The following is a 16,177-nucleotide window of genomic DNA, read 5'->3' as shown; positions in this document are numbered from 1 at the left end:
CGGGTCCAGGTCCAGGAGGAGGGTTCCCAGGGTCTGTGCTGTTGATCGTTTTGAATTTCGGCGCCTTAGGAGCTTCTAGTTTGAGATCGGTCGGGAAGGGTTTTCCGGAGATCTGAACTTCAGCTTTCTCTAAGCCGCCATCTTAACCGGAAGTCGGTCTTACGCTTTCTTGATCTTCCTTTTTCTCCTAATATAACTAAGCTAAATAAAATAAAGTAATAACAACAGCAAAGCTTTTAGATCTTTGGTAACTTCAGCTCATTCTGACCTTCAATCTTCCTGATGCTATTTTTACAAGCATATGTCATGCTTTTATACCAACTTTTTTTTTTACCTGACTTTGTTTTCATCTTTGGTGCATTTCTTTCAAAATTGAGGTGGCATTTTCATGGATTCCCTCAGATGAATCCCATGTTTTCTTCTCATTAGAATTGTTTCCTTTTATTTCTTTGGAATTTCATTCTTGAACAACTCCAATACTAATGAAATGACTTCTTTAGTGGTGTTTTATTCCACTGGATTCTGCCTTTCTTTCCTTTGAATCTTTTGAAATCTCCTTTCCCAAAACAAAAATGCCAGGTTCTTCCTAGATTTCCTCTACTCTTTCATAGACTCAGGGGAGTGGCAAGAACCTAAAAATCATTTCCCCTATACTAGTAATATTTAAAGGTGGGCACTTAAATATAATTTTAGTCTGGAATCCTTTCTCTGATGACAGCAGAGTAGACATATCTTATGACTCCAACCTCTCCTACTCCACACAGAAATCAAAGTCTTACTTGGAGAGGGTTGGGTGAAATCGCGAGGATATCTATTTATGCTCTTGTAGAAGGCAAATTTAGAAAAAAATCCACATGTATATATATATATATATATATATATATATATATATATATATATATATAACCTAAATGGGTAATTCCCTCTCTCTCCCTCTCTCTCCCTCCCTCCCTCCCTCTCTCTCTCTCTCTCTCTCTCTCTCTCTCTCTCTCTCTCTCTTTCTCTCTCTCTCTCTCTCACATACACACACATAAATGCACTGTACACTCTAAATATGTACAAAAATATTATCTAAACTGCTTATCATATAAAGTGCTCCATTAGCTGCTTAGTTTATTGAAGTCCCTCATCACTAATATCGCATGAATTTTCAGAGAAAACAACAAAATTCACACAAGTACCTCCATTAATTGGTTTACTAATTATTTGGGTTCTGGTTATTCAAGATTTGCTCGATTTTGCAAGATTTGCAAGATTTTTATGTGTTTTTCAATACACATGTCTATTTCACTCTACCCATTTTATCTCCCTTATGTTATGCAGAGAGAATAACTTCATCTTAAAAGAGGCAAACATTCTTATGAGGAGTACTTTTTTCAGTTTCAAAAATATTTCAGTTGATAATGTTTATATTTAATTTTGATTTTTATATTATCCCATTTTGATGCTGTTTATCTACATCAAGTCAAGGTTTAGAAGAAAGTCTTATATTTTTCATGATCATTTATCTAATATGGGAAGAGGACTTCAGTTGATAAGCATTTAAAATAGGTTCAATTTATCCTGACTCTGAACTTTCCTGATGTTGTAAAGTTTATATGTACTTTTATACTTTATTTGGTATCATCAATATTTCTGTCCCTCTTACTCAAATTCCAACTCAAAAGACAGCTCTTAAGATCCTAATATGTTCAGATGAGTGGACTAAATCCTGGAGCTAAAAAGATGAACCCAATTTTTGACTTCAAAGTGGGAATGTGAGGGGGCCAGCTCTTAACTGGCTCAGGAGAATCAGTGGTTAAATTTTCAATGTGAGCATTTGTGTCTCAAAAATTATCAAATGATATAAATCAAAATTTGTTTTGGTGATTTGCTGAGCATCTGTAGGACTAAGAAAGTAATGGAGAAAATGAAAAAGATACACCTTAAACTGAAAAGCATATCCTGAATACACTTGTTTTTCATGGAAATCCAGTTGTTAAACATTTACCATCACAACACTGCTTCAAGGAATTTATAGTCTAGTAGTTTGTTGTTCTTGGTTGTCCTTCAAAGAAAACCAGTGACATTAGGGGCAATGTCTTGACTTGAGCTTGAGTTATATTTAGGTGAAGCAGAGTTTCACAAGGTCATCAGCCTCATTCTCTCTTTCAGAGTCATTGAAATCCAGTGGCAAAACAAAAGTCAGTCTGACTGGTGATAGTCTGTGGTGCAATGGATGACTTTGGCATCTTTGAAAACTGACTAAGCTCTAAATGCTCCCTAGTGCCTGTTTCAGCCACCTTCATGGCCATTGGAACAAAATGTTCTCATCCACCCATTCCAGAAGGAGAAGTCATCACCTGCTTAGGGTAGACATTCACCTAATTTGTTGATAGGTTTATAGCCTATCAATTACCTGCAAACTGGTTTAGCCCATCTGCTGAGATGGTTTACCAGAATGTGGTCAATGGGGTGGCTTCTTAGAGACACAAGAGAGAGTTGAGTGCCAGGTGGGCACCAAAGAGGGATGACTAGCACTTGAAAAGGTCTTGACAAGCCCTTATGCCTCAGAACACCCCATATATAAACTTATATACCATGCATCACATCTACTCTTGTACAGAGGAAATAACAGGTTTTTGACAAACATGAATTATTATTATTATTATATATATTATATATACTTTGCCAAAACTTGCTCAGAGAAGAGAAATTATTTCTTTAATTATTGTCTTAGGGAAGAGGAGCTGACAATTACTCTTTAGCTGTTAATTTCAGAGTAGGCTGCAAATATGAAATTCCAGAGATAGTTTCCAATTGTAAAAGTAATTATATTTTCAGGTTTCAAAAACCAAGAGGCATTGATCTAATTCAATATCATTTATACTTCATCATGGTGGGAAATGGTCCAAATTACCTGGAAGTATTAAGTAGATCTGTATGAAGCTATCAGAAATCCTATTGCCTTTCATGCATTAACATCTAGAAGCTGTCTTATTCTTAAATGGTAGTTAAACTAAAATTACTTATAATTATTTCATTTTTGTCAATGAGCAGAAGCTTGTTTCATGGCCTCTTAAACTTTGAGGAGGGCTCTTCTTCACTTAAATGAAATGACATATGAAGTATTTTTCAAACCTCTGAGTGCACTATATGTGACATTTCTTGGTGTCATCATTGTTCCTTGAAATGATCATGATAATATTGTTCTCATCTAATAAGTAATGGAGTTCAGATAGAAACTGTTTGGGGACAAGTTGCTATCTTATTATTGATTGGGACTGTTGATGTTTAATGGTCAGAAAACTACTGTGTAGTTAAGCCAAATGGTTGCTTTTTATAATTGGATAAATGTATTGGAATGACAGCAAGATGACACAACAGATAGAGTACTGGGCCTGGAGTCAAGAAGACTCAGCTTCCTGGGTTTGAATCTGGCCTCAGACCCTAGCTGGGTCACCCTGGGCAAGTCACTTAATCTTGTTTGCCTCAGTTTCTTCATCAGTAAAATGAGCTAGAGAAGAAATGGCAAAACATTCCAACATCTTTGCTAACAAAACTTCAAATGGGGTTATGAAGAGTCAGACATGCCTGAAAACAACTGAGCAACAAAAAGTATTGGGATTTAAATTTTTTTTCAGTAGGCTCAATGAAAGTACTTGATGGTTATAGGACCCAGGGAAAATAATATATTCTTTCTATGTCTCACTCTTCTTGTCTGCAAAATGAAGGGATTAGATTCAATGAATTCTAAGGTTCCTCACAGATCTAAATTTATGATGGAATGAATTTTAGGACAACTTCAATATTTTCTTCCCCCATGGTTTTGATTCCTCCTACTTGGACTTTGTATTTTGAAAGCTTTTTATTTCATAGAAATGGGAGATTATAAGTATTCAGGAGATTCATATCAATTATAAACATTGCATCTGGAATTTTGTGGATCAGTGCTATGTCTGAGGGATTGTAGGCAACGGTGAGAAGTTTGATAATGCTCCTATCCTGTATCCTATATCTGTCAAATTATCAAGGAGATATGAGGGTTTTATCGGCAGTACAGGGATTTGCTGTCAGTCAGTTTTTGAAAGACATAGTGCTTCTGGTTTATAATTCTGACATTTGATCATTTCTTTCTAGGTATTAAGTGGGTATTAAGTTTTTGCAATCTGTAGTGGTATGTTACATAGTTTCTACCATTTCCTTTTGAAATATGCATTGATCAATAAGGCAAAAGTCTTTAAAGATGGACTTTCTGATATTTTTTTGGCAGAAGTGACCTGGACTAGAGTTGCTATTATGAATTCCAAGCTGGATTAAAGAACTTGGGTTCAAATTATGGCTTTTATTACTTGTGGGTCTTTGGTCCCTATTTTCTTATCTGTAAAATCAGAAGGGTGGATTAGATCTAGTCCTACATTCATGAGCTTATGATCATTATAGCTACCAGGAGAGGTTGCTAAAATAAGAGCTAATCCCATTTTATATATGAGGAAACCTTGCATTTTGAAACACTCTTGAGTTGCAAACAAATCAGATAAAAATATAACTGGGAAATAGCTAACAAAATGAATGAAAATACAGTAGAACATAGATAATGTTACTATGTGGTTTTCTAAGTTAATAATCCTCTGTAGGTATCATTATATATGGTTTAGTAAAATTTGAAAACGCTCACTTAGGAGAAGTGTTAAGAAGTAGAGCCAAAATTTGAACTCATGATTTCTAACTCAGTCACAGCTGACTTCTTTGTGGCATTTTATAGAGAATTGTGGTTGTGAATGGGTGATGGGGATAAATTGTATTGCAACCTTAAATTCTATCAAACATTGGAAAATATTATAGGAGAGAAAGTGATTCGTTTTGGTGCCCAAAGGTTCTAAGCTCCAGAATCAGAGGGAAATTGTTTATGGGTTTTGAAAGTTCAACACGATATATGGATGATTTAGTTACGATACAGAGGAAGATATGTGTATATGAAAAATGCTATACATATATTCATAACTACATATAATCTCAATATTATATACGAAACATTTCAATATATTTATTATATGTCATAGATGCACAAGATCATACATAACATATATTTATTATATATTATATAACATGACAATATATAGTACATATAATGCCTATACACTCATGTGAAGCTGTTTGTTTTAAATCATCTGAATACATTAATCAAATATTTAATATTGATCACAGTATCACTCTGTTTAGAGAAAAATAAGCAATTATTTTGAGATTTCCTTTACTTTAATGCAATATTTCACTGGTTTGCTCAAATTCTTTCTTTTCATTTAAATCTTGAATTTAATTTATGATTCTTCTCTCCCCTCTCCAAATACTTCTGTGAAGTCTTCACTTGCACTGGTGGTCACTTATCAACCAAAAATGCTTGGCTGGGCCGAACTGGCCTGCCAAAAGGTCCTGCTCATTTCCTTGGCATTCCTTATTCTTGAATGATTTGTTTCAGGGTTAGTGCAGTTAAGGTAGACAGGGTACCTGAATAGTGTGTCAAAGGGGGATAGTTGCTTCTGTTAGAAAGTGAAGAGCGTAACCGCTCCTTTACACAAACTTCCATAACTGGCACGTTGGGACAAAGTGAAGTAAGATGTTCTCTGCTGGTGCTCCGGATGCTGACTCTGCCCCATAGTTGCTTAGAACCTTACAGTACTGGAGCTAAAAGACAGGAGGAGATAGAACTGCAATGAGGCAGAGAAGCCTTGTTATGGGAGTCATGGTTGTTGCGGGAAGAGCAACACCTACGGGGTTAACATCACCTTCTGAATCATTCCTTATTTCCCAGGAATGCCAGTGCTAAAAAAAAATCAAGGAACTTTGATGGGTCAGTGTCACTGTCTGGTCACTCACTCATCTTCAGAGGTTTGGCTCTAGCCCCGGACACTCCCTCTGTCTTTGAGTGTCCCTGTCTTGTCTTTCCTTATTTAGTATCCCATTTGCCTGCAATCTTAATTCCTGTGCCCTTAAAGTCATAAGTTGCCTACATAAGGTTACAGGTTGTGTAGATGGTTACAGGTTCAGAGGCCACTAGATTGTACAATGGACAAAGTATTGGACCTGGAGTTAGAAAGTCTCAGGTACTTTCTATCTGTGTACCCCTGGACAAGTCATTTAACTACTTTCTGCCTTAGGATCGTCATCAATTAAATAGGGATAATAATACTACTTACCTCGTAGGGCTCTTGGGAGTATAAAATGAGATAATATTTATAAAGAGCTTTGGAAACTTTAAAGTGCTACCTACATTTTGTTATTGTTATTAATTATTATTATTAAAAACGAGGAAGGTGACAAATCTGCTATATTTTTTCCTGGACATGCAACCCACAGTCTTGTATTTATTTCTGGGTGCCATATTTTAGGAAGGACATTGGCCAGTTTAAGTACTTCTTGAGAACAATATAATAGGATCATTTGAATTATCTAGGGATATGGGATGAGAGGGAGAGCCAGAGACAGACAGAGGAGAAGGCGAAGGAGGAGAGGAGGAGGAGGAGGAAGAGGAAAGGGAGGAGGTGGCTAGAGTGGGAAGAGAAGGAGCAGATATTTGAAAGATTCTCATGTGGAAGAGGGTTTAGACAGACTTTTAATTCTTGGCACAAGAAGGCAGAACTAGAAACAATGGTGGAAGTTTCAGAGGGACAGATTGTAATGAAAGGAAAAATTCCTCAAAGTTAGAGCTGCCTTCAGAAGGTGGGAGCTAAGTGACCACTTGGGGGTGCTGTTGTCGAAAGGATTCCTTTGCTGATCCAAGGTAGAGAGGGACATTTTCAGGTTTCTGCTAATGCTGAAGTTCTGTCATTCTTTGTGATTTTTTTTTTTGGCTAATGTCTCAAATCTGCCTTCTTTTTTACTGACCTGGCCTTTCAATCAAAAGAACAGAGAGGTAGAACTAGAAAGGACCAAAGAGGAAATCTCTTCTAATTCTCTCATTTCACCGATTAGGAAACTGAGTCATACAGAGAGTATGATTTTGCCCAGGCTCTGACAGGGAGTAAGCAGTCTAGTGGTGCTCTAAACTCATAGTCTCTGATGCCAAATTCAACATTATTTCAATACTAGCTAAGGCCACTAGGCAATTTAAAGGTTTGAGCACTGTGGATGGGCAGAGTCAGGAAGACCTGGATTAGAATCCAGCCTCCAGTTGTGTGCCCCTAGATAAGTCACTTAAATTCCTTGGTTTCCTCACCTATGAAATGGAGATAATAATAACATCTACTTCCTAGCATTGTTGTGAGGGTCAAATGAGACAATATTACATATTTTTCTATAACATATTATAGAAAATTATATAAAAAAGATAACATACTCTCTAAATGCTAGATTTTTAAAATTGTATTTTAGATTTTTAGATTTATTTAAATTAGATTTTAGATTTTAATTTAGATTATTTTGTTATTATCACTATACTGTAAGTTCCTCAGTCTTTACTTCAGCTGACTCTTGGGGTATATCACCATAACTTTGGTTTGTGAACTGTGGATTCTTGTCCATTATCTTTCTCTTTCTGACATCCCTTAAGGCAGTCTGGGAGCTGGGAGCTTGTCATCCAAGGAGCCTGTAGGTTCCTAAAAACCTGTGCCCACTTAATGTAGCCTGTCTCAATCACTGCCTCAGGTCAGAGTAAATGCAGCTTTGTAGGGTTTGACAAGGCAAAAACATACCCTTCTGTTGCCAAAATTTGATCTGGACCTCTTCCTGATGAAAATCCAACAAAGACAATTTAGTGACTTAAACAAACAAAAAGTTAAAAAAAAACCTGCTAGAGAACTTGAATACATTTATCAAAGGTGTGCTGGGAGCAGCTCTAAATAGCCTGCTGAAGCTGGTTGTTGAATTTTCAAGGTAAGCATTTACACATCAGGAATCAGTAAATGGTATGTCAAAACTTCCTTTATTATTTCATTATCTAGGCTTTAGATGGTGGTGGTTGCCATCTGCTGCGATGGTTTACCAAGGGGTGGGAGCTGCACACGCTAAAGCTTCTTGGAGCCACAGGTGAGAGTTGAATGGCCAGTGGATGCTGATGGTGGATGAGCAACCCTGGAAAGGCTCTCTCAACAGAGGTGCTGGTCCTCCTTGAATCCCCACATACTCCACTTTAGCTCTAATCAATCTCTCAATCATCTAAGTGGGGAGGAGAAGGGATTTTTTTCCCTTTGAGTTTGCTATATGGCAGGATGTTAGAGTAGCTGCCAGAGACTATAAATGCCATACGTAGTCTTTCTTTTACCTTGTATTTCTTCTATCTCTAGTGCTTAGCAGAGTATATGGCACAGAATAAACCCTTAATAAATTCTGTTGTCTGCTTTTAAACAGTCCTTTTTCTTGGCCTCATTGGAGCTCCCTGGTAGACTTCATAGAATTAGGCTCTGATCCAAGATCTTCCTCCTTTTTAATACACTATGAACTTGGGCAAGTCTTTTATCTCTCTGGCACTCTGTTTTTCACTCATAAAAATAGGAGGTTGGACTAGATGATCTCTAAGGTGCTTTCAAGCTTTAATTAATTCTGTGGTTTAAGTAATTTTATGATCGTAGGGTAAAACACTAAAATAAAAAATATTTTAGGGAGTCGTTAATTTGGCAGCCTGTTGTAGTAAATTTAGTTGAGTTTATACATAGAAACATTTGGTTTAAATGCTAACTCTGAAAGTTATTAGCTGTGTGACCCTTTTAAAAATTCCTTTAGCCCCTACTTACCTTAGGTCATTCTTTAAAATTTATCTAAATCACAATCAAGCTTAAGTTTCACATGAATATCTAAAATCTGTATAACACTTCAATATTTGCAAAGTGCTTTACATATACCATCTCATTTAATCCTCACAACAACCCTGTGATTTAGATGCTATTATGATCCCCATTTTGCAAATGAGGAAATTGAGATGAAGAGGGACTAATGTACTCAGCTAGGCTCACAGAGTTAGTAAATGACTAAAGTTGGATTCCAACTCAGAAGACAATAGAATGAATTACTTTATAAAGTAGTGAGTTCCCCAGCAATGGAAGAGCAAAAAGAAGCAGAATGGGATCATGGTCCAGAGAGGTTGCAATTCCCAAGATCACAAAGGTAGTATAGTAAAATGGGGATTCCACTCCAGTTAATATCTCCTCCACTGTGCCACAAGAATTTGGCCTATGTGACATTCCTACTCTTTCACTCTAAGATTCTATTGTTATCTGGGGTGAAATCAGTCAAATTCATCACTATTAGTGTCAAAATAATTCAAAGCATTCATTATGGGAATTATAACTGTCTAATTTTCCATACCTGGACAGGCATTTAAATCATGACTGAAAGTATATGCTGCTCTCAAAGCCAAATCCATCTTATTGTATTCTGAATCTTTTGACCTCTATATTTGGTTCCCATGCTATATTAAATTAATATCTCTTTTTCTGTTTGGGAGAAATAACCTGATCTCCCCATCCCTGCATTAGACTGTAAGCTTCCAGTGGGCATGGATTATTTCCTCCCCAGTTCCACACCCTTTTAAAATTTTTGTATCCCCAGCTTTTAGCACAATGTCTGGTAGATAATAGACACTTAAATGCCTTTAAAAATGAGTTGAATATTGTCAAAACACCAATTACCAAAGCTATCAATAAAAAACACCTTATATTTATCTAGTGCTATACAGTTTTCAAATCACTGTTATATATGTTTTCCAATATGAATCTTGTGACAGTTCTGTGAAGAACACAACAAAGGCATTATTACCACCATTTTATAGGGAAAAAAAGGAAACTGAGGTTCAATGTTTAAGTGATTGGTCTATACAACTTTGCTGATAAGTCCTTCAGTCTACTGATTTAAAGTTTAAGATTCTCTGTTATTGAATGCCAAAATTAGAGTAACCGTAGTTAAGTGGGTTTTTATAATTTCTAGGAAAAAGCATCATTATATTTCTGCAAGGAAAAAAAGAAGAAAAAAGGTTTTTTCATAAATCTAAAATATTAAATAATAATTTTTCTCTGAAACAAAACGGCATCTTTTAACAATGTTTTCCCAACGTTGCTGCTGTTTGGCTGAGAATCATGGAATGCCATAATCTCTGAAGAATCAAAATTGTAGGTTACCCAAAGGATAATAGAAAGATGCATAGTGGATGAAAGTAGGTTGCAACAGTGCCAATGAACAATTGTACCCAAGAGACTGAGTAAAAGTATCAAAGACATGTCTTATTAGAAAAGCAAGACTGTTCATAAATCAAGAGGGAGAGAGAATTTATATATAGTCCATGTCTTCTCTTAGTAGACGTGGAATGTTCAGAGTACAAGAGGAAGTCAATCCCTATGGAGGGATTATAGAAGGAAAAGAAACACATATAATGAAAATGTTTGTTGGGTCCTAAATTTATTATACAATATCTTAGCTATCTCTAATGTCTTTGGACTATCTGCAAACATTGGCAAATCTGCTTTCTATGACTCCAAAAGAATCCTTTGTAAAAAATAAATATGAGCAATATAAATGTTATAATACAAACAATAAAAATATCAAAGGTTCAAAGACAGATCCTTGGGACATTTTATTAAACACCACCTTCCAAGATGATATTTACATATTAATGATTATTCTTTGTGTTTGATAATTCAACCAATTTAAAATATGGCTGAGTTTATTTTCATCTAGCCCAAATTACTATGTTTTGTTGAAAAAGCCAGCACAAGAGCTGTTGTAAAGTATCTTTTGACCTGAAATCTAGGTATTCTATAGCTATAATAGTCTTCTGATTTACCATTTTAGATAGTTTGTTTAAAGGGAAAAAATGTTTAATCTCTCCCCATTCTTAACTTTATTGTCATGATGATCTTTGGTGTTCATTGCTTCCCCTTCTAAATTCTTACAGACCCTCCTTCATATAATGTGTTCTAGAAATTTTTTTCAGAAACAATAGCAAGCTCACTGGCCAATAGATTGGAGACACCTCAATTTTTCTTTTTGTGAAATTTGGAACATTTGCTCTTATTCAGTGCTGTTGAAATTGACCTATTCTCAAAGATCTTTCAGAGATCATCAATAAAATTTTAATCATATCTGCAAGTTTTTTTCAGTATTCTGGAATGTTCACCTGGGACAAGAGATCTGAATTAATAGAGAGTGAAGTTAAAAGTTCTCATCTTTCAAATTTCACTGCCTTCAATTACCTGCTATCCATTTTTTGTTTTGTCCAGTTCATTTTATTTCCCAGTTCAGAGATCATTCTCCTTGGAAGAGAGAACAGAGAAGTCTTGATTATTAAAGCTTTTTCACTGTCACATGTTATCATAATCCTGTCAACCCCAAGAAGCAGTCATATCCTTTCTTTGATAGAGGTCCTCTCCTCTTGTCCCCAGCAGAGCTAAAGTCAATATAACAAAAACTGAAACAACAAAATAAAACAGAAGCTTTGTGGTTGTTGTTGTCTTTAGCATCTAATACCAGCCTTACTTTTTTTTATGCATTCATACTCCTGACATGCATGTCTGTGATCCTTTTTTTTTTTTAATACATCCTTTGTTACTTTCTGAGATTTATACCCAACTAAACCTTCTATACAGGTACTGTTAATCTAAGTTAGGCAATGAGTTTTCTTGGCTACCACATTTCTTTCTTCAGGGAACACTTCCTTTTTTTCCACATTGGAATAATTTCTGCTTGTGTCTTCATAATTTCATTTCCAAGACATTTCTATCCCTTTTGAACCATTTTCTGAGAAAAAATTTTAGACCATGGAATCCCATTGCCTATATAATAAAATATAAAAATGTGTTTAATTTTGCAAGTCTTTTACAACCTTTTCCCATTTATCTTTCCAGCCTTACTTTCTTTGATCTATGATGTAAACAAAATGGATCTATTTCTGTCCACACATGACAATCCATCTTCAGTCTCCATGACTTTGCACTGATTATTCCCTGTTCCTGGAATTCAGGTCCTTCTCATGTTTGACTCACAGAATTCCTTTCTTCCTTGAAGACAAAACTCAAACACTACCTTTTACATGAAACCTTTCCTGATTCTCTCAATAACTCCCTTCTTAGAATAGAATATCATCTTAACTATCTTGAATTGAGTTATCTTATATTTCTAGTCAAATATTTTAAATATGTTTATATTGTTTCTCCTAATGAATTACCCTGGGAATAGGGATGGTTTCAGTTTCTTTATTTGCATCCCAGCACTGAGCACACTGTCTTCACATGGTAAATGTTCATGGATTGCTCAGTCATATCCCTACTTTCTTTTAGCCTTCAGAAATCTACTTTTCCAATAATAAGTATATATCAAACTGTCCTTAATTCTTAAATTCAGGGCCATAATTGAAAATAGGGGGAAAACTTTTGAGAATATTTGCTTCAACCTTTTCATTTTAAAGTTGAGGAAGTAGTATCCCTGAGAAGTTAAGTGACTGTCCCTGAGTCATCCAACTCATTAAATAGTCCAGCCAAGTGTCAAATGGAAAGAATTAAAATTATAGCAGACATTCTCAGTCTAAGTTAGACATCAAAGTTCAGGTTCACTGGCACTGATTCTAGTAATCAAATCAAATATTGGAAAGGTGCTGTGTGAGATGGGGTTAAACTCCAAACTGAACATAATCATAATTTAAAAAACTGAACCATCATACTGGCCTTAGTAATTGACCTTAATTTTCCCTCTCCATGGATTTCCTAAGTCAAAGTTTATCTTAGGGACATACAGATTTCCTCAGGTGCTTACCTTGTATCTCCTGGGAAACCACTTAAATTTTATCTTTAAAATACATCATTTTAAAAATAAAAAGGCTCCATATGCTATGCTCTATGATATCTCTAGAGAAGAGGCCAGGTGGAGTTTCAAGTGAAAAAATACATTTATTCAAATAAAAAATACATCTGAACATATTCTCAAATTGTCTTTTCTCTCTTATGACAGGTTCACACTCCTGTTGATTTCTCCACTCACAACTACATTATAGCTCTCTGTATTCCCAATAGGTTTTTGAGGTGCTTCATCATAAACACTCAAGAACACGGTCTCATATCAGCATTCCAGACAATGATCACTGTTTTCACTATATCTTTGTAACTTTAGTGCTTGACAGAACAGTAACAGAACTCGCTCCAAGTTGACAAGATTGAAAAGATTAACACTGATGGGCTTTCTGGCAATTGTTGAATTATTAATTGGATATTTTATCAACTATATGGCAAATTGATTATTATCCTCTGAGTCCTTGTAAAGGCTTAAAAATTAAACCATGCATTAAGAAATACCCTTGAGAAGCCACAAGTAACATATCCATTGAATCCTAATGTTTCTTTTTCAAAATATCTTTATTTCTCTCACTTCTATTGTCACCAACCTATCCTAAATTTCTAAGAGGATCTCAACGTTTTCCCTGACCTTTTGGGTTTGGTATCAAATACCTCATATCTTAATTAAAATACTTATAATTGAAAAGTTGTACCAAGGAATAAAAGTGGAAATATGAAATAAAGTAAGTATAAAAAGGCATAGAACCTCTAAATTACTAAGATTTTGCAATATTCCTTAGTGTATACTGAGACTTTTGTTCTCTAACTATAGAAGAAATAAGGGGATACTGAGATCTTCAACTCCAAATGGCACCTCTGTTTAATCTAGTTCTGGTCCATTTGCATTTGGTTCTAGATCAAGTGTGTTGTGTTGTGTGTGTGTGTGTGTGTGTGTGTGTGTGTGTGTGTGTGTGTGTTGGATCCTTTTGACAGTCTGGTGAAGCTTATTCTGAAGAATTTTTAAATGCATAAAATAAATTATATCAGATTACAAAGGGAACAAAGTTAGGAAAAATAAAGAAGCATTCATTGGGATATCAGGTTAAGAATCCTTACTCTAAACTAATGCACCAATTTTAAGTCCCCTCTTTTCACTTGCTCTAGTGCTTTGCAGCAACTACCTTCCTTTGATATTTCCAAGTCTGGTCTCCTGATGCATTTCTTACTCAGTTTCAGCTTCTAGTCTAAAAATATTACTTTCTGTCATTACTTCTCAGAAAATGGACACCAGCAATGTCAAATTCAATTAGAAATGGGGACTATTACAGCTTATACAAGGATCCCTTCTGGACATCTATTGATTTAGAAAGGCACATATCATTATTATCCATGCTATATCCATGCCATTATTCATATCCATATCCAATATTTTTATTTATTTATTTCCCAGTTATATTCTGGTTCAGCTACACCTATGCATTATGTGTTGTAAGGCAATCTATGGGTCATGTATTTGATACTCTAATGTGCACATCTGGAGAGATGGATATCAGTTGGGAAGAATGAACATTTAATTACTTTGCTAATAATTTGCAACTCTTTCAAAACTTTTTCTTCATGGTTTTTGATGATGTATCCAGTAGAGAAATAGCTCAATCTTATAGTTCAGTGTTATTTCCTCATATATCTTGAAAATCAGACTTTTATTAGCTATATTTGATGCAAAGTTTTTTCTTCCCCAATTAAATTTTCCTTTCTTACACCAACTACATTGCATTTCCATGTGTAAACATTCTTCAATTTAATATAATCACATATATTTTTAAATTTTGTTTTTAGATTACTACAATCCTCCTTTAAAATTTTTCTCCCTAGCTATAAATTTTTCATGGCGTGACATTTCATATTCAGGTCATACATCTATTTTGGGGTTATTGGACTACAAATGCCTCAGACAGAGTTTCCAAGAAAAGAAAGGAAGGGGTCCTATTAAAGCAACATAATTTGGTCAGATTGACCAAACCACATAGAGACCCTTTTTTTAATTCCATGAGTCATGTGGTTGGATCAAATAATTGACCCTCATGGCAGGCTTTGATTTTACTATCACACAAGGTTCTGGGAAGGGCAGGTCAATCCAACTCTCAAAATTAAATAGTTTTTCAAGGCTCATGTCTTTTCTTAAAAGGGATATGAAAGGCATAGGAAAAGTCAACTGACACCCTGTATTTGCTTTTTCTTTGGTTACAAGGACGCATTGATTTTTTTAGCTCACCCAAACATTCAAGCAGTGGAAATCCAGGCCAGGGTAAATCTGTTGCTCTTCTAAACCTCCGGTTCCCTGTTTAGTATCTTAACTTGTGCTAGTAACCTGATATGGGGTAATTGCAAGCAAACCTGACCTCATCTTAATCTTTTGACTTGCAGAATGATCTCAGCTTGAAGTTTCCTCATATTTCCTTTCATGTTCCAGATCATGACTGAGACCAATAAAATAAAGCAGAATATCCTGAAGGCTTGAGGCTCAGTGGTCCAGACAGTTCACCTCTGTAAGAGAAAAATGAGACAAAGTCTGTTTCTTTGCAGCTACTCCATTACCCTATGTGACACTAATTCCCTAAAGGTGGATACTTTGAAGCTGACCAATGTTAAGGGGCGATTGAATGTTCTAAGATAAACTGATCTGAGGTCACTTTGTAAGACCTGTGGTAGTATGAAAAAGAGAAGTCATGAATCCTTCAGCCAGCATCTCAGAGGCACTACTCAGAATACAATTTTTAATTAGGGGAGCGTCTGGGTTAGATTTCTCAATGCTATAAGGTCAAATGGAGAATCTGACCCAAATTCTTATGGAAAAAAATATCCCTGATATCAGCTTTGATAGGTTTCTCCAAATTCTTGCCTATTTCTTATAGAAAAAAAGTATTTGGTAATGTTTTCAAAGTGTTTTCCCCCAGTGATTTTAGCTTATTTGATCCTCACAATCACTTTGTGAGATAGGTAGTATAAGGATGCTTATACTCATTTTGTAGATGAGGAAACTGAAATTCAGAGAGGTTAAGGGATTTTCCTACCCAGGGTCACAGATTTCAGTGGTACAGCCATTAATTGAACTAAAATATTTCTGACTTTAAGTCCAGGGCTTTACCCACTGGACCATATTGCAGAAATTTAAAATCGTAAAACCAGTTACATTAATAACATCAAACTAATCAATGAATAAGGCATTTTCAGTTTACTGCCAGAAAAAGTAGATTTTGTATATATATATATATATACATATATATATATGTATATATATATTTCTCTATCTCTATATCTTTATATACAATTTGGGTTGTAGTTAAAATTCCTAAGAATTAGGCTCACCTACCCAAATACTGCTGCTCTGTCTTAATGGATAGTATTTGTATTGAGGCCATTTCCTATGTTGAATGGATAGGGCC

This window comes from Monodelphis domestica, chromosome 1 (genome assembly GCF_027887165.1).
Source record: "Monodelphis domestica isolate mMonDom1 chromosome 1, mMonDom1.pri, whole genome shotgun sequence".
Lineage (NCBI taxonomy): Eukaryota > Metazoa > Chordata > Mammalia > Didelphimorphia > Didelphidae > Monodelphis > Monodelphis domestica.
The sequence above is the reverse complement of the archived record's forward strand: the minus strand, read 5'-3'. Positions refer to the sequence as shown.